The sequence below is a fragment of the Littorina saxatilis genome, linkage group LG7 (genome assembly GCF_037325665.1).
Source record: "Littorina saxatilis isolate snail1 linkage group LG7, US_GU_Lsax_2.0, whole genome shotgun sequence".
Lineage (NCBI taxonomy): Eukaryota > Metazoa > Mollusca > Gastropoda > Littorinimorpha > Littorinidae > Littorina > Littorina saxatilis.
Genome location: NC_090251.1, coordinates 27,061,564 through 27,081,965, shown reverse-complemented (window position 1 = coordinate 27,081,965; position 20,402 = coordinate 27,061,564). Strand labels below are relative to the sequence as shown.

General features: G+C 42.1%; 1 long non-coding RNA gene across 1 annotated transcript; it reads right to left on the bottom strand.

The window, feature by feature from the left end:
- Window positions 1-122: 122 nt before the first annotated feature.
- On the bottom strand, window positions 123-19,494 carry LOC138970326 (uncharacterized). Its single transcript, XR_011456887.1, has 3 exons — window positions 18,897-19,494; window positions 5,214-5,339; window positions 123-466 (listed from the first exon to the last, which is right to left on the bottom strand). It is a non-coding gene; the product is annotated as an uncharacterized lncRNA (long non-coding RNA).
- Between the last annotated feature and the right edge of the window lie 908 nt (window positions 19,495-20,402).

The window sequence follows — 20,402 nt, the reverse complement described above, 5'->3', positions numbered from 1 at the left end:
AAAGAGAGAGAGAGAGAGAGAGAGAGAGAGAGAGAGAGAGAGAGAGAGAGAGAGAGAGAGAGAGAGAGATGCGTCCGTTCATATGTGTGTGTGTATGTGTGTGTATATATGTGTGTGTGTGTGTGTGTGTGTGTATGAATGTGTGCGCGCGTACGCGTGTATGTGTGTGTGTGTTTGTGTATAGGGGGAGGGGGGGTGTCCCTCTATGCGCATTTTTTCTGGAAGTAGAACCAGCCACCAAGATCGGTCTTCAAACCACTCGCGGGGACGTCCTTCCATGTAAGGTGATGCACTTTGCAATTCATGGCGTGACTGTCGTAAGTGACGGCCGGACACAGCGTGTCATTTTGACACGTTGCCAAGCAGCCGTCACGTGACGTTCCGGTCACTTCGTAGGCAAGGTTACCCCAGATGGCGTGACGGTCGTAGGTGACGAATTCCGTTTGAAGGGCGCACAACTCGCAGCCTGAAATAGAACAAGGGAGATGATGCAATCAGTAAGTAAAGGTTCAGTCCCTTCCGTGAAAACAGTTCAGCTCAATATCTTAGATCTGACCAGGCTTTTACATGGGATTAGCCCCTGGAACCAAAATCTTATTAAAAACTTGTGAAACTTGTGATAAGGCACACACACAAAAAAATGTTGGTTTAGGGTAACCCGACCGACCCTATTTGTGACCCTCCACCACGAAATGAGTCGCATGTCACCTTTGCATGATTTTCATATTTTTACATTTTCATAAAGAGTTTTTTATGCTCTATCCAGTGGTGAAAACCGTTTTAGAAAAGAGCAAAAACTGTTTGAGTTATAAGCCTGTGACTAAGGTGACCCTCACACTGTTACCATACACTCCCCGGACTTAAATTAAGCCTAGCGCAGAACCGCGCGAGGTGACATGCGACTCATTTCGTGGTGGAGGGTCACATTTTGTCTCGCCGACCCTAAAACCTATATTTTTATTTCTCAAAAAAAATCCCTCCCAAAAAACAACCTCTGGCACATTTTGCAAACCAAACCGAGACTAAAACAAACAAAAACAAGTCGCGTAAGGCGAAATTACTACATTTAGTCAAGCTGTGAAACTCACAGAATGAAACTGAACGTAGTCCGCCGCTAGTGCAAAAGGCAGTGAAAGTGACGAGCCTGTTTGGCGCGGTAGCGGTTGCGCTGTGCTTCATAGCAGCACGCTTTACTGTACCTTTCTTCGTTTTAACTTTCTGAGCGTGTTTTTAATCCAAACATATCATATCTATATGTTTTTGGAATCAGGAACCGACAAGAAATAAGATGAAAGTGTTTTTAAATTGATTTCGAAAATTTAATTTTGATCATAATTTTTATATTTTTAATTTTCAGAGCTTGTTTTTAATCCAAATATAACATATTTATATGTTTTTGGAATCAGAAAATGATGAAGAATAAGATAAACGTAAATTTGGATCGTTTTATAACATTTTTTTTTTTACAATTTTCAGATTTTTGATGACTAAAGTCATCAATTAATTTTTAAGCCACCAAGCTGAAATGCAATACCGAAGTCCGGCCTTCGTCGAAGATTGCTTGGCCAAAATTTCAATCAATTTGATTGAAAAATGAGGGTGTGACAGTGCCGCCTTAACTTTTACAAAAAGCCGGATATGACGTCATCAAAGACATTGATCGAAAAAAAGAAAAAAAGATCCGGGGATATCATTCCCAGGAACTCTCATGTAAAATTTCATAAAGATCGGTCCAGTAGTTTAGTCTGAATCGCTCTACACACACACACGCACAGACAGACAGACACACACACACACACACACCACGACCCTCGTCTCGATTCCCCCTCTACGTTAAAACATTTAGTCAAAACTTGACTAAATGTAAAAAAACAAGTCGCGTAAGGCGAAAATACAATATTTAGTCAAGTAGCTGTCGAACTCACAGAATGAAACTGAACGCAATGCCATTTTTCAGCAAGACCGTATACTCGTAGCATCGTCAGTCCACCGCTCATGGCAAAGGCAGTGAAATTGACAAGAAGAGCGGGGTAGTAGTTGCGCTAAGAAGGATAGCACGCTTTTCTGTCCCTCTCTTTGTTTTAACTTTCTGAGCGTGGTTTTAATCCAAACATATCATATCTATATGTTTTTGGAATCAGGAACCGACAAGGAATAAGATAAAAGTGTTTTTAAATTGATTTGGACAATTTAATTTTGATAATAATTTTTATATATTTAATTTTCCGAGCTTGTTTTTAATCCGAATATAACATATTTATATGTTTTTGGAATCAGAAAATGATGGAGAATAAGATAAACGTAAATTTGGATCGTTTTATAAATTTTTATTTTTTTTTACAATTTTCAGATTTTTAATGACCAAAGTCATTAATTAATTTTTTAGCCACCAAGCTGAAATGCAATACCGAAGTCCGGGCTTCGTCGAAGATTACTTGACCAAAATTTCAACCATTTTGGTTGAAAAATGAGGGCGTGACAGTGCCGCCTCAACTTTCACGAAAAGCCGGATATGACGTCATCAAAGACATTTATCAAAAAAATGAAAAACACGTTCGGGGATTTCATACCCAGGAACTCTCATGTCAAATTTCATAAAGATCGGTCCAGTAGTTTAGTCTGAATCGCTCTACACACACACACACACACACACACACACACACACGCACAGACAGACAGACACACATACACCACGACCCTCGTCTCGATTCCCCCTCGATGTTAAAATATTTAGTCAAAACTTGACTAAATATAAAAAGAAGAAAAAAGCAGACCTACGGACCCTATTGTTTTTGGTCATGTTACCCTAAACCAACATATTTTTGTTTGGCCTAAGATCATTCGATAACTTGGACACATACCGCAACTCAACCTCCTGACGGATTTATGTTTAGAGTCAGAATTATTTCTCATGAAAAAACCCCGCAGATTGACAGTTCTATATAGACTTTGAGAAATGAATCCAACAACAAAATTCTCACTCTGCACAAAAAAGCATCCATGCTGTTCATTTTTACATTTAGTCAAGTTTTGACTCAATGTTTTAACATAGAGGGGGAATCGAGACGAGGGTCGTGGTGTATGTGTGTGTGTGTGTGTGTCTGTGTGTGTGTCTGTGTGTCTGTGTGTCTGTGTGTCTGTCTGTCTGTCTGTCTGTGCGTGTGTGTGTGTAGAGCGATTCAGACCAAACTACTGGACCGATCTTTATGAAATTTTACATGAGAGTTCCTGGGAATGATATCCCCGGACATGTTTTTCTTTTTTTCGATAAATACCTTTGATGACGTCATATCCGGCTTTTTGTAAAAATTGAGGCGGCACTGTCACACCCTCATTTTTCAATCAAATTGATTGACATTTTGGCCAAGTAATCTTCGTCGAAGGCTGGACTTCGGTATTGCATTTCAGCTTGGTGGCTTAAAAATTAATTAATGACCCTATGCTCCACAGGGAGCCTACAGGAATAAGTCAAGCAAAGTAAGTCAGTCATTAAAAATCTGAAAATTGTAAAAAGAAAAAGTTTTTTTATAAAACGATCCAAATTTACGTTCATCTTATTCTTCATCATTTTCTGATTCCAAAAACATATAAATATGTTATATTTGGATTAAAAACAAGCTCTGAAAATTAAAAATATAAAAATTATGATCAAAATTAAATTTTCGAAATCAATTTAAAAACACTTTCATCTTTTTCCAATTTCCTTGTCGGTTCCTGATTCCAAAAACATATAGATATGATATGTTTGGATTAAAATCACGCTCAGAAAGTTAAAACGAAGAGAGGCACAGAAAAGCGTGCTATCCTTCTCAGCGCAACTACTACCCCGCTCTTCTTGTCAATTTCAGTGCCTTTGCCACAAGCGGTGGACTGACGATGCTACGAGTATACGGTCTTGCTGAAAAATTGCAGTGCGTTCAGTTTCATTCTGTGAGTTCGACAGCTTGACTAAATGTTGTATTTTCGCCTTACGCGACTTGTTGGTATGTGCCCAAGTGGAATAATACTCGTACACCATATACAAAAAAAAACTGGCCGGATCTGAGATGGTTATTCGAATCGTTTACAAGGGAAGACCAGTCCCTTTGAGCAATATGCTATTCAGTCGTCCATTGCCACTACACAATTTTTGTTTGTTTGTTTGTTTGCTTAACGCCCAGCCGACCACGAAGGGCCATATCAGGGCGGTGCTGCTTTGACATAGAACGTGCGCCACACACAAGACAGAAGTCGCAGCACAGGCTTCATGTCTCACCAAGTCACATTATTCTGACACCGGACCAACCAGTCCTAGCACTAACCCCATAATGCCAGACGCCAGGCGGAGCAGCCACTAGATTGCCAATTTTAAAGTCTTAGGTATGACCCGGCCGGGGTTCGAACCCACGACCTCCCGATCACGGGGCGGACGCCTTACCACTAGGCCAACCGTGCCGGTCACCACACAATGATAACCAACCAAGTCAAACAGTTTAGAGTTAACAACAGGCCAGAAACTTATAACCTCAAAGGTAAGTAACAAATATTTCCAAACTTGTCAAATTTACAGGCGAAGTAAAAATAAGTTTTATTTCCAGACTCAGAAAATAATCCACGAAGGCATGCAATAAAGTTCACACAATCCAGCGTACTTCACAACGTACGCGGGGAATTAAATCCAGCGTAACAACGTACGCGGGGAATTGAATCCAGCGTAACAAGGTTATCGGTAAATAGAAAACAGATGTAACTGGTCAACGGTATCAAAAAACAAGAAAGGTATGGGGTTGGAACGTTCCATTATAGTAACAAAAAACAAAAAATACGTTCACAGTTTAGACCCAGCGGTCTTTGAAGCGCACAGACAGCAAACACTAATTATACAGAGAGAAAAAGTATCTGATCAAATGTTCATTCGCTTGCAGGGAAGACACAACCAAGGCAATGATCAACATGACAGTAAAATAACCCTCCACCACGAAATGAGTCGCATGTCACCTCGCGCGGTTCTGCGCTAGGCTTAATTTAAGTCCGGGGAGTGTCTGGTAACAGTGTGAGGGTCACCTAAGTCACAGGCTTACAACTCAGTTTTCGCTCTTTTTCAAAACGGTTTTCACCACTGGATAGAGCATAAAAAAAACTGTAGGAAAATGTAAAAATATGAAAATCATGCAAAGGTGACATACGACTCATTCCGTGGTGGAGGGTCACTTAATGGTCAACGGTATGCTTACTGTCAACGCAGGAATTGGACCCCTCCGAGTAGTAGTTGCCAAGCGCCGGGACACACTTGCCCCCCACACACGCGGACTGGGCAGCCGGACAGTCACTGGTCAGCGTGCAGCTCTGCTCCAGCCACGCTGTTGACATATCACAGACATTTTTTTTTTTAACAAAACAAAGAAAAATGAACGAAACAACCATCCACGACAGCAAACGAGAAAGCAAGCCACCATCTAAACCAACCAGCTTTGTGGAACGAAAGAAATGTCTTTTTCTTTTGTCTGCAATCGTGAGCTCCAACTCCTACGTACGGTATCCATCCCTTTCGTCCCATTTCCCTTTCGCCCCAAACCATATCGCCCCGAAATGGCTTGGGGCGAAGGGGTAAAAACTTTGGGACGATGGGATAGAAACTCAGTGGGGCAAAATTCCCGAAATCATTGGGCGAAGTGGATGTGAACTCTACGTACATACACTCGTTTTTTGCACAATCGTGCTTTTACGTATACTGTTCTCTGTCTCTGTCTCTGTCTCTGTCTCTGTCTCTGTCTCTCTCTCTCTCTCTCTCTCTCTCCCTCCCCCCCTCCGTCATTTACACAGTCATACTCCGTTTTCGGGGATGTATTCTATGTAGTGTTGTGTTTCTGTATCCCACATAACCCTGACACGGGTGACAGGATGTTTAGTGTATGGACTTGGTCTTTTAATTGCCTGCGTGTACACACGAAGGTGTATAAGGCACTAGCAGGGGCATTATATCATTTGACCTGGGAGATCGGAGAAATCCTCCGCCCTTATTCCACCAGGTGCAACCGGGATTCGACCCCGAACCTGCAAGGCCGACATCTTAACCACCAGGCTATTGCACCCGTCTCAGTGAAAGATAGAAAAAGACAAAAATTAATGTGAAAATATCATCCAGTGAATAAAATCCATCTGTTTTACGGGAAGACAAAGGGAGACACCTCCCCACTCTTTCTCTGATACTCTCTCGGCCTACATTTCTCTGTCTAATTCCTTTGTCATTCCCTGTCTGTTTTCCTCTCTTTCTTTCTCTGTCTCTCTCTCTCCCCCACCCCTCTCTCTCTCTCTCTATCTCTCCCTCCCTCCCTCCCTCCCTCCCTCCCTCCCTCCCTCCCCCTCTCTCTCTCTCTCTCTCTCTCTCTCCCTCTCTCTCTCTCTCTTTCTCTCTCTCTCTCTCAAACCAAGCCGAAAACTCAACGTCCCCATTCCGCGGATAGATCTCTTTAAATCAAGTTTAGCTTATTCTGGCAGCGTTTTGTGGAATTCTCTCCCGGAATCAGTTTGAGTCCCAACAAGTCTCAATACTTTCAAAAAACACCTTTCATTACATTTAATGTCAAATTACGAAAAGTCACAGTGATGGACGACTTCGTTCTGATTATTTTCATATTGATCATATCTGTCCATAAAGCATCAGTGTTTCATAACGCAAGAATGTATGTATAGCCTACAACGTGTATATAGTCCTGTGAATATTTTTTCTGCCTTTTTATTTTTATTTTTTACTGTCATGCTTATCTTTTGTAATTGTTTTACGTTTGTACATATTTGTATTTAAGATTAGAATAGTCCCTCTCTGGGCGAGGGCTGGTTGAAAAGAAGCTCGTTTATATTGCTTATGCCACAACCCTCGTAAAATAAAATTTGATTTGATTTGATTTGATCTCTCTCTCTCTCTCTCTCTCTCTCTCTCTCTCTGTCTGTCTGTCTGTCTGTCTCTCTCTCTGTCTCTGTCTCTCTCTGTCTCTCTCTGTCTCTCTCTGTCTCTCTCTGTCTCTCTCTGTCTCTCTCTCTCTCTCTCTCTCTCTCTCTCTCTCTCTCTCTCTTTCTGTCGGTCTTTCTCTGTCTCACATCAATCAATCTGTCCTCCTCTAGAGATCTGTCATTCTCTGTCAGGACCCTTTCTGCGTTTCTGTCTCTGTCTGTGTTGTCAGCCTGCTCGTCTGTCCGTCTGCCTGCCTGACGGTCTTTCTGTCTGTCATTTTGTCACTCTCCATCTCTTTCTCAGTCTTGTATTGAATCCGACTTTTTCCTGAAGGGCTGAACCTCTCTCTCTCTCTCTCTCTCTCTCTCTCTCTCTCTCTCTCTCTCTCTCTCTCTCTCTCTCTCCCCCCACACACACACACACAGACCTTCTCTCTTTTTGTCTGTCTCAGTGTCTTTGCTTCAGTCTAGTTTGGTTTTTCCACCCCCACCCCCCTTCCGTTTCTTTTTTTTTCTTTCTGTAATTATCCTGTTTTCCTACCAGAGGGCTCTACCTTTGCCTTTCTCGGTCATTATATATTTACTGAAGTGAATTACAAAAACAGGCTTAATCACGGACAGAGTAATTCAAAACCAGTCCCATCGATTCTGAACGCAGAAAGGAAAGACGATGATTAATGATGTTTATGCTGGCCCCTATTGCCGCGGTGAATGCATAGATCTGGTCATTACACCTTTCGTGTCCGTGATCCCAGCGGTCAAGGCATGATCGTTTGCGGAGTAGTGCCCCGTGTTCGTTTCCGCTGATTATAGTCTCAATTACAAAAGGCCAGAGCGACTTCGTTAAAGGCGCCCACATTCAGCCATCACTGGGTATCATTGAAATTAATGGGTATTGCCGAGAATGCTTGTTGTTTTGATTGTCTGAACATTTACTGATCCATACCATTATACTATCACGGGGGATAACCTGTCAAAGGCCGAACAGAAGCCGAAGGCCGCTCATGACACGTGTGAAGGCAAGTTTTGTCTGTTTTCTAGGTATTGTTTGATTTATGTCGGGATTTAAGGTAAGCTACTGATTCAGCGATGACTAAATTTGTTTCTCGATGCATAAAAAGTCAGGGAGCGATTGATATTTGCCCGTAAATAGCCTTCAAAGCTGAAAATGGCTGTTCGATGGGTTTTGCAAGTAGAAATGTGCTTTATTTCACCAAATCTACTTACTTCATTTTTACTTCAAAGTGTGGGGGGATCTTCCCACACTTTGAAGTAAACTCAGTTTTTACTTCAAAGTGTGGGGGGATCTTCCCACACTTTGAAGTAACTTACTTCAAAGCGTGGGACTTTTGCATCGCCTGTTTGAGCCTGATGATTTTGTCCAAAAAAATGGCAAAGTCTTTTGGATGAGTGAACAGAAAAAGTGAGCGAGCCAAGAAACATAGTGATGTTTGTTATCAGGCTTTAAGCAATGTCCCATTGTTGAGTGTGACGAAAACTCGTGGTGACGATTTTAAAACATGTTGGGTCACGCATGGTCCAATCTTACATGGTCCAACCTTACATGGTCCAACCTTACATGGTCCAACCTTACATGGTCCAACCTTACATGGTCCAATCTTACATGGTCCAACCTTGCATGGTCCAACCTTGCATGGTCCAACCTTGCATGGTCCAACCTTGCATGGTCCAACCTTACATGGTCCAACCTAACATGGTCCAACCTTACATGGTCCAATATTACATGGTCCAACCTTACATGGTCCAACCTTACATGGTCCAATCTTACATGGTCCAACCTTACATGGTCCAATCTTACATGGTCCAATCTTACATGGTCCAACCTTACATGGGCCAACCTTACATGGTCCAATCTTACATGGTCCAACCTTACATGGTCCAATCTTACATGGTCCAACCTTACATGGTCCAATCTTACATGGTCCAATCTTACATGGTCCAACCTTACATGGTGCAACCTTACATGGTCCAATCTTACATGGTCCAATCTTACATGGTCCAATCTTACATGGTCCAATAATATATATGGACCATGTAAGATTGGACCATGTAAGGTTGGACCATGTAAGGTTGGACCATGTAAGGTTGGACCATGTAAGATTGGACCATGCGTGACCCAACATGTTTTAAAATCGTCACCGCGAGTTTTCGTCACACTCAACAATGGGACATTGCTTAAAGCCTGATAACAAACATCACTATGCTTCTTGGCTCGCTCACTTTTTCTGTTCACTCATCCAAAAGACTTTGCCATTTTTTTGGACAAAATTATCAGGCTCAAACAGGCGATGCAAAAGTCCCACGCTTTGAAGTAAGTTACTTCAAAGTGTGGGAAGATCCCCCCACACTTTGAAGTAAAAACTGAGTTTACTTCAAAGTGTGGGAAGATCCCCACACACTTTGAAGTAAAAAATGGGTTTACCTCAAAGTGTGGGGCACATCCTCACACTTTGAAGTAATTTACTTCAAAGTGTGGGATTACTTCAAAGTGTGGTGCGACAGTCGTGCTGCGTCTGCTATCCAGTTCGCGGTAGGATTAGAAAATATATATATATACCAAACCGATGTCAAATACGAGCTGATTTGGTGAAATAAAGCACATTTCTACTTGCGAAACCCATCGAACAGCCATTAGGCTAAGCGAGAGAGTTCTCGTGATTGTTTTAATTAAAAAACTAATTCATAAAAACTAGAGACTAGGTTTCTGGTCAAAACGAATGATTAATCTGCTGTATCATTCGCTTGTCGGAAAGACAATCGGCCTACGCGCGTCTCTCAAATATGACCTTCTCTTGTCTACTGTCTCGGAAGATTTATTCTACTCCCAAATAGCACTTCTTTGCACCTCTTATGACTCCTTCGTCCTCTAGAATCCCGTACCCACACCAAATACGAGCTGATTTGGTGAAATAAAGCACATTTCTACTTGCAAAACCCATCGAACAGCCATTTCCGGTGCTCGATCGCGGACATTTTCAGCTTTGAAGGCTATTTACGGGCAAATATCAATCGCTCCCTGACTTTTTATGCATCGAGAAACAAATTTAGTCATCGCTGAATCAGTAGCTTATCTTAAATCCCGACATAAATCAAACAATACCTAGAAAACAGACAAAACTTGCCTTCACACGTGTCATGAGCGGCCTTCGGCTTCTGTTCGGCCTTTGACAGGTTATCCCCCGTGTACTATGCGTCCCATGCGTGACAGTGTAACGCTTGACTTGATGGTGACCGCATCCGTTCCGGTGATTGTAGTTTCGGCCGGTACAGACATTATTGACGTGTGCGTAGATTGTGTTTGTGTGTTTGTTTGTGTGTGTGTGTGTGTGTTTGTGTGCGTGTGTGTGTGTGTGCGTGTGTGCGTGTGTGTGTGTGTGTGTGTGTGTGTGTGTGTGTGTGTGTGCGGGTTTGTTGTACATTATAAGAGAAGTGTTCCATGGGTATCCTACTGTTTGTGAAAATAGATTGGGTTTGGGTACGGGTGTAAATGATAAGTGTATAACAAAATTGACCAACTCGAAATTCGAAATAAGACAACATTTGTTTTCTTCGTCTGTTTCGTTCATGGGCTGAAACTTCCACGTGTTTTGTTTTTTAACGTTGATGAGCGTTTTTACCCCGCCATTTAGGCAGCCGTACGCCGCTTTCAGGGGATGCATGCTTGGTATTTCGTGTTTCTATAACCCACAGAACTTTGACAGGATATCTGACGTGCGCACTTGATCTTGTGCTTGCGTGTACACACACACACACACACACACACACACGCACACAGGCGCGCGCACACACCCACACAGTCGCACACACACACACACACACTCACACACACACACACACACACACACACACACACGCGCGCGCGCGCGCGCCCTGACGGTGAGAACATTTTACATTTCAAGGGGCCATCCTCGTGTTTGAAAAAAGTGAAAGTCAGAAAAAAATAGACACAACAAGAAAAAGAAAAGAGGTACATAAGGGTGTACACTTTGTACTTGACTGTCTGTTTTTGTTATGCTTGTTATGTTAATGGATGATATTTCTTCGAACATGTCAAATTCCAAATACATGATGCAAACGTTCAAATATAAAAGAGTCGAGTCCGTATGCCACCTGTGTGTGTGTGTGTGTGTGTGTGTGTGTGTGTGTGTGTGTGTGTGTGTGTCTGTGCGTGCTTGCGTGTGTGTGTGTGTGTCTGTGTGTCTGTGTGTCTGTGTGCGTGTGTATGTGAGTCGTGTGTGTGTGTGTGTGTGTGTGTGTGTGTGTGTGTGTGTGTGTGTGTGTGTGTGTGTGTGTGTGTGCGCCCTTGTGTAATTTATGTTACATAGTCAAAACACTTTGAGTTGCTTTTCAATATTCCCCTCATTTTTATATTTAGTCAAGTTTTGACTAAATATTTTAACATCGAGGGGGAATCGAAACGAGGGTCGTGGTGTATGTGCGTGCGTGCGTGCGTGTGTGTGTGTGTGTGTGTGTGTGTGTGTGTGTAGAGCGATTCAGACTAAACTACTGGACCGATCTTTATGAAATTTGACATGAGAGTTCCTGGGTATGAAATCCCCGAACGTGTTTTTCATTTTTTTGATAAATGTCTTTGATGACGTCATATCCGGCTTTTCGTGAAAGTTGAGGCGGCACTGTCACGCCCTCATTTTTCAACCAAATTGGTTCAAGTTTTGGTCAAGTAATCTTCGACGAAGCCCGGGGTTCGGTATTGCATTTCAGCTTGGTGGCTTAAAAATTAATTAATGACTTTGGTCATTAAAAATCGGAAAATTGTAAAAAAAAATAAAAATTTATAAAACGATCCAAATTTACGTTTATCTTATTCTCCATCATTTGCTGATTCCAAAAACATATAAATATGTTATATTCGGATTAAAAACAAGCTCTGAAAATTAAATATATAAAAATTATTATTGAAATTAAATTGTCCAAATCAATTTAAAAACACTTTCATCTTATTCCTTGTCGGTTCCTGATTCCAAAAACATATAGATATGATATGTTTGGATTAAAAACACGCTCAGAAAGTTAAAGCAAAGAGAGGTACAGAAAAGCGTGCTATCCTTCTTAGCGCAACTACTACCCCGCTCTTCTTGTCAATTTCACTGCCTTTGCCATGAGCGGTGGCCTGATGATGCTACGAGTAAAATGGCATTGCGTTCAGTTTCATTCTGTGAGTTCGACAGCTACTTGACTAAATATTGTAGTTTCGCCTTACGCGACTTGTTATATTTAGTCAAGTTTTGACTAAATATTTTAACATCGAGGGGGAATCGAAACGAGGGTCGTGGTGTATGTGCGTGTGTGTGTGTGTGTGTGTGTGTGTGTGTGTGTGTGTGTGTGTGTGTGTGTAGAGCGATTCAGACTAAACTACTGGACCGATCTTTATGAAATTTGACATGAGAGTTCCTGGGTATGAAATCCCCGAACGTTTTTTTCATTTTTTTGATAAATGTCTTTGATGACGTCATATCCGGCTTTTCGTGAAAGTTGAGGCGGCACTGTCACGCCCTCATTTTTCAACCAAATTGGTTGAAATTTTGGTCAAGTAATCTTCGACGAAGCCCGGACTTCGGTATTGCATTTCAGCTTGGTGGCTTAAAAATTAATTAATGACTTTGGTCATTAAAAATCGGAAAATTGTAAAAAAAAAAAAAAATTTATAAAACGATCCAAATTTACGTTTATCTTATTCTCCATCATTTGCTGATTCCAAAAACATATAAATATGTTATATTTGGATTAAAAACAAGCTCTGAAAATTAAATATATAAAAATTATTATCAAAATTAAATTGTCGAAATCAATTTAAAAACACTTTCATCTTATTCCTTGTCGGTTCCTGATTCCAAAAACATATAGATATGATATGTTTGGATTAAAAACACGCTCAGAAAGTTAAAACAAAGAGAGGTACAGAAAAGCGTGCTATCCTTCTTAGCGCAACTACTACCCCGCTCTTCTTGTCAATTTCACTTCCTTTGCCATGAGCGGTGGACTGACGATGCTACGAGTATACGGTCTTGCTGAAAAATGGCATTGCGTTCAGTTTCATTCTGTGAGTTCGACAGCTACTTGACTAAATATTGTATTTTCGCCTTACGCGACTTGTTTATAATCCTATGATATTGCATGGAAGGGATTTAGTTACAACAATAAATTGAGAACTGTCATTTAAAAACAAAGAAGTGCGCATTTAGAGAGAGAGAGGGAAAGAGAGAGAGAGAGAGAGAGAGAGAGAGAGAGAGAGAGAGAGAGGGAAAGAGAGTGTTGATAAGGATCTTTAAAAACACAAATACACACAAACACACACACATCCACACTGGCGCGCACACACACATATCCGCACACACACACACACACACACACACACGCGCGCGCGCGCGCGCGCGCACACACATGAATGCTTTCTAATGTTACAGAGTCAGGGCTCCCCAATGGCAAGGTGCGCGTCCCTGCGTCCTAAACGCACCAGAAGCCAAAATCAGGTACTGGAAACTCATTGAAAGGGTCCCGGGATGCACTAACCCTGTAAAGTGCGGGTCCTGGGATGCACTAACCCTGTAAAGAGCGGGTCCTGGGACACACTAACCCTATAAAGAGCGGGTCCTGGGATGCACTAACCCTGTAAAGAGCGGGTCCTGGGACACACTAACCCTATAAAGAGCGGGTCCTGGGACACACTAACCCTGTAAAGAGCGGGTCCTGGGACGCACTAACCCTGTAAAGTGCGGGTCCTGGGACGCACTAACCCTGTAAAGAGCGGGTCCTGGGATACACTAACCCTATAAAGAGCGGGTCCTGGGACACACTAACCCTATAAAGAGCGGGTCCTGGGACACACTAACCCTGTAAAGTGCGGGTCCTGGGACGCACTAACCCTGTAAAGAGCGGGTCCTGGGACATACTAACCCTATAAAGAGCGGGTCCTGGGACACACTAACCCTATAAAGAGCGGGTCCTGGGACACACTAACCCTGTAAAGTGCGGGTCCTGGGACGCACTAACCCTGTAAAGAGCGGGTCCTGGGACACACTAACCCTATAAAGAGCGGGTCCTGGGACACACTAACCCTGTAAAGAGCGGGTCCTGGGACACACTAACCCTATAAAGAGCGGGTCCTGGGACACACTAACCCTATAAAGAGCGGGTCCTGGGACACACTAACCCTATAAAGAGCGGGTCCTGGGACACACTAACCCTATAAAGAGCGGGTCCTGGGACACACTAACCCTATAAAGAGCGGGTCCTGGGACACACTAACCCTATAAAGAGCGGGTCCTGGGACACACTAACCCTATAAAGAGCGGGTCCTGGGACACACTAACCCTATAAAGAGCGGGTCCTGGGACGCACTAACCCTATAAAGAGCGGGTCCTGGGACACACTAACCCTATAAAGAGCGGGTCCTGGGACACACTAACCCTATAAAGAGCGGGTCCTGGGACGCACTAACCCTGTAAAGAGCGGGTCCTGGGACGCACTACATTTCCGCTATCGTGCGTAGTGCAAGCACTAATGACAATTTCACGCCGGTGTAACACGAAATTTTTACTCCTCGAAAAATTTACTCTGGAGTAAATATTTCGTACGAAATTCTTACCCCGGGTACACTTTTCGTACGAGAAAAGAACTCCTCGAGGTACGAACAAATTACTCCCTCCACGAAATTTGTACTCCCCATTATTTTTTACTTCCAGTAAAAATCTCGTACGCAAAAATGGGATGCAGGCGAAGGGATAATGCCAATAAGTGATCTCGCGCACACGAATGTCGGGCTACCCTCCTTCCACCCCTTCCACCACCAAGACTAACAGGGGACAAGGGAGTAAAAATTTCGTACAACTGGCATGGGAAGTTAAATTGCTCGTGTTGGGGTGAAGTAATTTATTCGTTATTTATTCGTCAGGGGAGTAATATTTTTGTACGAAATGTTTACTCGGAACTCACCTGTCTTGGGGAGTAATTTTCTCGTGTAATGGGGGAGTGCTTTCTTCGTAAGGGGAGTAACTTTTTCGTACGAAATGTTTACTCCGGAGTAAACATCTCGTGGCAGTAATTTTCTCGTGTTACACCGGAACAATATGCAAAACGCTGTGTGTGTTCCATTGAACAGGGTTAGGTTGAAGTGTACTCTTCGAATAATTATTCTGATGAAAAAAGACCCTTTGATCACAATGTTCGCGATAAGAATGCTTTATGTGACCACAGGTAGTTTCGGGACCATGGGCTCTTTTTGGACTCTCTAAAACTCTACGTAGGGGGTCCATTATTGACCCTCTAAACCTCTACGTAGGGGGTCCATTATTGACCCTCCAAACATTAAAAGTGGGGGTCCCGGTGTAACACGAAATTTTTACTCCACGAAAAATTTACTCCGGAGTAAATATTTCGTACGAAATTCTTACTCCGAGTACACTTTTCGTACGAGAAAAGAACTCCACACCGCACGAAAAAATTACTCCCTCCACGAAATTTTTACTCCCCATTTTTTTTACTTCCAGTAAAAATATCGTATGCAAAAATGGGATGCGGGCGAAGGGATAATGCCAATAAGTGATCTCGCGCACACGAATGTCGCGCTACCCTCCTTCCACCCCTTCCACCACCAAGACTAACAGGGGACAAGGGAGTAAAAATTTCGTACACCTGGCATGGGAAGTTAAATTGCTTGTGTTTGGGTGAAGTAATTTATTCGTTATTTATTCGTCAGGGGAGTAACATTTTTGTACGAAATGTTTACTCGGAACTCACCTGTCTTGGGGAGTAATTTTCTCGTGAAATGGGGGAGTGCCTTTTTCGTAAAGGCAGTAACTTTTTCGTACGAAATGTTTACTCCGGAGTAAAAATCTCGTGGGAGTAATTTTCTCGTGTTACACCGGGACCATCTAGGACGAGTGTCGGTTATAACTCAATGTCTTGGGCGGGGATGTAGCTCAGTCGGTAGATAGCGCGCTGGATTTGTATCCAGTTGGCCGCTGTCAGCGTAAGTTCGTCCCCACGTTCGGCGAGAGATTTATTTCTCAGAGTCAACTTTGTGTGCAGACTCTCCTCGGTGTCCGAACACCCCCGTGTGTACACGCAAGCACAAGACCAAGTGCGCACTAAAAAGATCCTGTAATCCATGTCAGAGTTCGGTGGGTTATAGAAACACGAAAATCCTCAGCATGCTTTCTCCGAAAGCGGCGTATGGCTGCCTAAATGGCGGGGTAAAAACGGTCATACACGTAAAAGCCGTGGGAGTTTCAGCCCATGAACGAACAAACAAACAAACAAAAAACTCAATGTCTCAATGTAACTTTCAATTTATAAAACAGCTATTCAATTTCAAAGATGCTTTTGATTTTTTTCCACACAGTTGGGTCTTAAAATGATACAGGTTATGAAACGTTTTAATGGTGGTGGAAATATTTAGACCCACATGCGTGTCGGTGCAACCATATTTTTGTTGATTTAATTTTAATTTTAATTCAAGCCTGCTTTTGAATATACAATATATGATTTCTTAGTCGAAGTCCTAGGTATTTCTGGTTTGAAGATATAAAATTCGTACTCGGTAAACGTATTTTGTCTTCACGTTATTTTCAAATTTTAACGATGTAGTTGAGTTATTTCAGCATTTTTTTCGCTTTTGTGCGATTTTACTACATTATAAAGCTAATGCATATTTTATTTTGTTATAAATAAGCCCCGCCAACGTTTTGTAACATTAAAACTAAATATTTTCAAAAAAGTCAAAATGTCATATTGTGATTTTTGCGATTTGTTTCATTTTTGGGGCATATTATTTCACCACATTACAAAGATACAGCTTAGAAAAAAATTGAGGTATACACTATGTGTATGTCGGTGTATTCAGAACATTTTGCATTTCTACAACAAAAATTGCAAGCGCTGCCGCGCGTCGACGCAAAATTGACTAACAACGCAAAACAGCAAATAACGCCAAATAATGGCAACTTTGAACGTCCATATCTCTGAAACTATTTGTCATACACCCGTGCAATTTTGCAACCTTCTTAGTTAGCACACCGACTACACACATGCAACAAATAACATACTAGAAATTATTTTGAAAAAATTAGTGGTCCTACCTACCACTAGGCTTCGCGCCCGTTCAGTTCGACAACAAGGTTCGACAACCATGCTTTGATATTCTCAGTTAAACCAAAATGCACGACGTGTTGTTATTAAATTTGACGGATTTTCTCAAGTTAAATGGTTAAACTAGCACAACTCCCCTAATTTCTTTTTTTTCCATCAGAAGTATCATAAACAATGAGTAGTTTAAAAGGATTTTCCCGATTTGACTCATTAGCAAACACCATGAAGCGTAATTATAAATGTTCAGGTTTTCCCGATGTCACGCTCTGTGCATAACACGCATGATATACGTAATCTTAATTAAAAAGTACATTTCCCGCAACAAAAAAATTCCCCGCCAAAAAACCTGCCCAAGTCCATCCTACAAGTGAACAGTGTGGTATACGCGTGTCTGTGGGAGAGGGGGGAGGGAGGGAATGGCTCCCCACACCAAGATAATCATCTCAACATTAGTGCCTTTTTGAATGCTCAGTGCGGGAACTAAGGGCGGGGTAACCCTGAAAAAAACCTAAGGGCTGAAGTCGGAGGATCTGGGCCAACAGGCGCACCTTAACCAACCATAGATCCACGCAAATCGCAAAACCAGCGAACGACAAGAAGAAGAATGCTCAGTATATGACAATTTTTTTTTTTATCTCTAAGAGTTGGAGTAGTCTTTTTAGACTATGATTTTTCATGCTATGCTATGCTATGCTATGCTAACTTAAGCTTAACGTCCTCACAAGAACTAGTGCCTATTAGGGACATGAAGTGGTTATATGCTAGGAAAAAGTTGGGTGAGTGGGGGGTGAGGCCGGGAGGATGACGGGAGAAGGACTGTAAAAGTTAAAAGTTGCGTTGATAAAATTGATAAGAAAGATTTTTCATGTGCCCCGTGTTTTCTTTTACACTTCGTACTTTCTTTTTTTACTTCGTCCTATAGTTGTTCACCATTGAAAGCAGTGCAACTTCCTAGCATTTCTTAGATTCCGGATCCTTAAGCACTGGGAAAATAAAACAAAGAAGTGAATCAGGACTGTAAAGATTGAGTCACGCGGGTTTCTCCATTCACACTCTGTTAAAACTAAGGAGCCGTACAATATTTTGCGCAGCAGCCATAAATTATACGTTTAAGTCAAATTATCATCGTTAATAGTTGGAAGTTGGTACTCCGAACAATCATGCAATCAAAGTAATCAAGCACACATGCAGGGGGAAAACCAACTCATCTCGGCGGAAGTCTTGAAATATCACTTATTATTCTAAATGTTGCCGCTACATTCGATGTTCTATGTGACTTTTTGCTTAGCTTAAATGCATAATTATGTGCTCAGAAAAGAAAGAAAGAGAAAGAGAAAGAAAAAAAACAACCACGAAAAGGCTCGGTCGAATGACCAATGGACTGAACGACCTACCGACTTAATGACTGGCCAACCAACTAATTAACCAACCCACGTATATGTAGCTTAAAATGGTAGCCTTTTTTCGGCTTTTTTTCTTTTGACATCATTTATTTCACAAAACAAAATCCAATGATCCTATCCCGTAAAATTGCATCTTATCTGTGGTGTTCATTGGTAAAATTCATGAACAGGTTCCGAAATTCAGGGAAGCTGTTCCAAACTTTGTTAACAGAGATCTAGAGAAACGTGGGAGTGTGATTAAATGACAGTAAAATCGTGGCGAAAAGCGCCGATTTTGACTTTCAAATTCGACTTAAACCGCCGTAAACCTTATTTTTATCTTCCGTGGACGTAACTTCTTGTTGACGGACAGAAATGATTTAGGGAATTGCTATTGAATTTGACCTGTACTGTCTACAAATGGAAGCAGTAGGGAAGTAAATATTTTTGACTTACTGCCGGCGATATTCGGTGTGAGAACGATGACTCTGGTTCCAGGACTGATGGAAGCCCTCGCAAAAGCCTTATTGACAGAGTGACCGCGACAGACTCCACCATTCGGGTTATAGGTCAGCGACACGCACGTGCAATCCTCAAGGCACGCGAGCACGCAATGCAGTTCTGACTTCACTGAAGATGACGTAAAAACTACAGCATCGTCAAAGATGTAATCGTTCGTGAGTAATGCGTACAACCCGCTTCGCTGTTGTGACGTCGACAGACAGACGTCACAACTCACAAGCAAGGTCAAGGTCGTCAAGATGTGATTAACTGTTAACCTCATCTTATTATCATTCATGGGAAAGTATTTTTCCAACAAAATAATAGAGTCACAGACAGCTGGCTGCAAACAGACAAAGTCGAATTGCTGTCGAACAGACGTCGAACGTCTGAAAGTTCTTCACAATTGAAAATTATATCAAGGAGCAATAAAATATGTCGCCGTTGAAATAAACGTTCACTAGAGCCAATCTTTCAGCTTTCTGGGAAGAAACAAACAATTCCAGCAACCAGCAAGCAAACAAACACACTGTTTAGTGTTCTTTCTGCTCGACCGCTGCCTGTTTCAGAACAGAATGGTATAGGCGCCAGTGCCGCGGCAGCGCCGCGGCAGCGCAAACGCTATCGCATAAGCGGCAGACGGCATAGGCTGGTTTAAACCACGACGAGGGTTACGAAATGTTTTCATGGGAATGCGGAGCGTCAGTCACTCGCACGTGTGGCAGGTTTGCAGAGAGACTAGAATCGTTTAAACCACAACGGTAGTTACGAAAAGTTGCCATGGGGAGGTTGAGAGTCAACAGAGAAACAGACAGCGTGGGATGATTTAGATCACAACAAGAGTTACGAATCGGTGGCGCCAGCTATGAAAATTGATCAATCATCTTCAGCGGACCAGTCTTCTTCTTCTTCGTCGTTCACTTCACGGACCAGTAAAAGCGTCTTTGTTTTTGAGTCCCATGCTTGATTGACCTAATGAAAATCCCACCTGAGATCTAGAGGCATGGTAGGGGAAGGGCTCCTAATATGGACCACTTTTTGTTTCATGCTAATAACTAGCTTGTTTTCTTCCGAAGAAGTTTCATTTTGTGTTTGGTAGTCCTTCTCTCTTAGGTTAACGGTTAGGCCTAATTAGAGTGAAATAGCTTTGATAGACATTCAGCAAAAATTAAATACAGAAAAAATCACAAAGGGTCCATATTAGGAGCCTGGGTGCCTAATATGGACCAGTGAAGCGGCTTTCACGAATCACTGTAAAAAGCTCCCTATACTTCAAAATAACATGATACAACTTATTGTACAAGTCAGACTAATTAAAATATGCTTTAGATTTCGCTGTTTCGGGTTGATGAGAGCATTATTTGAAGCACACCAGGAAACTAAAGAAGCTTATCAAAAACAGAGTGAAAATAAGTGAAATTATCAACTTCCACGAAAAGAAGACTTTTTGTTATTTTTTTT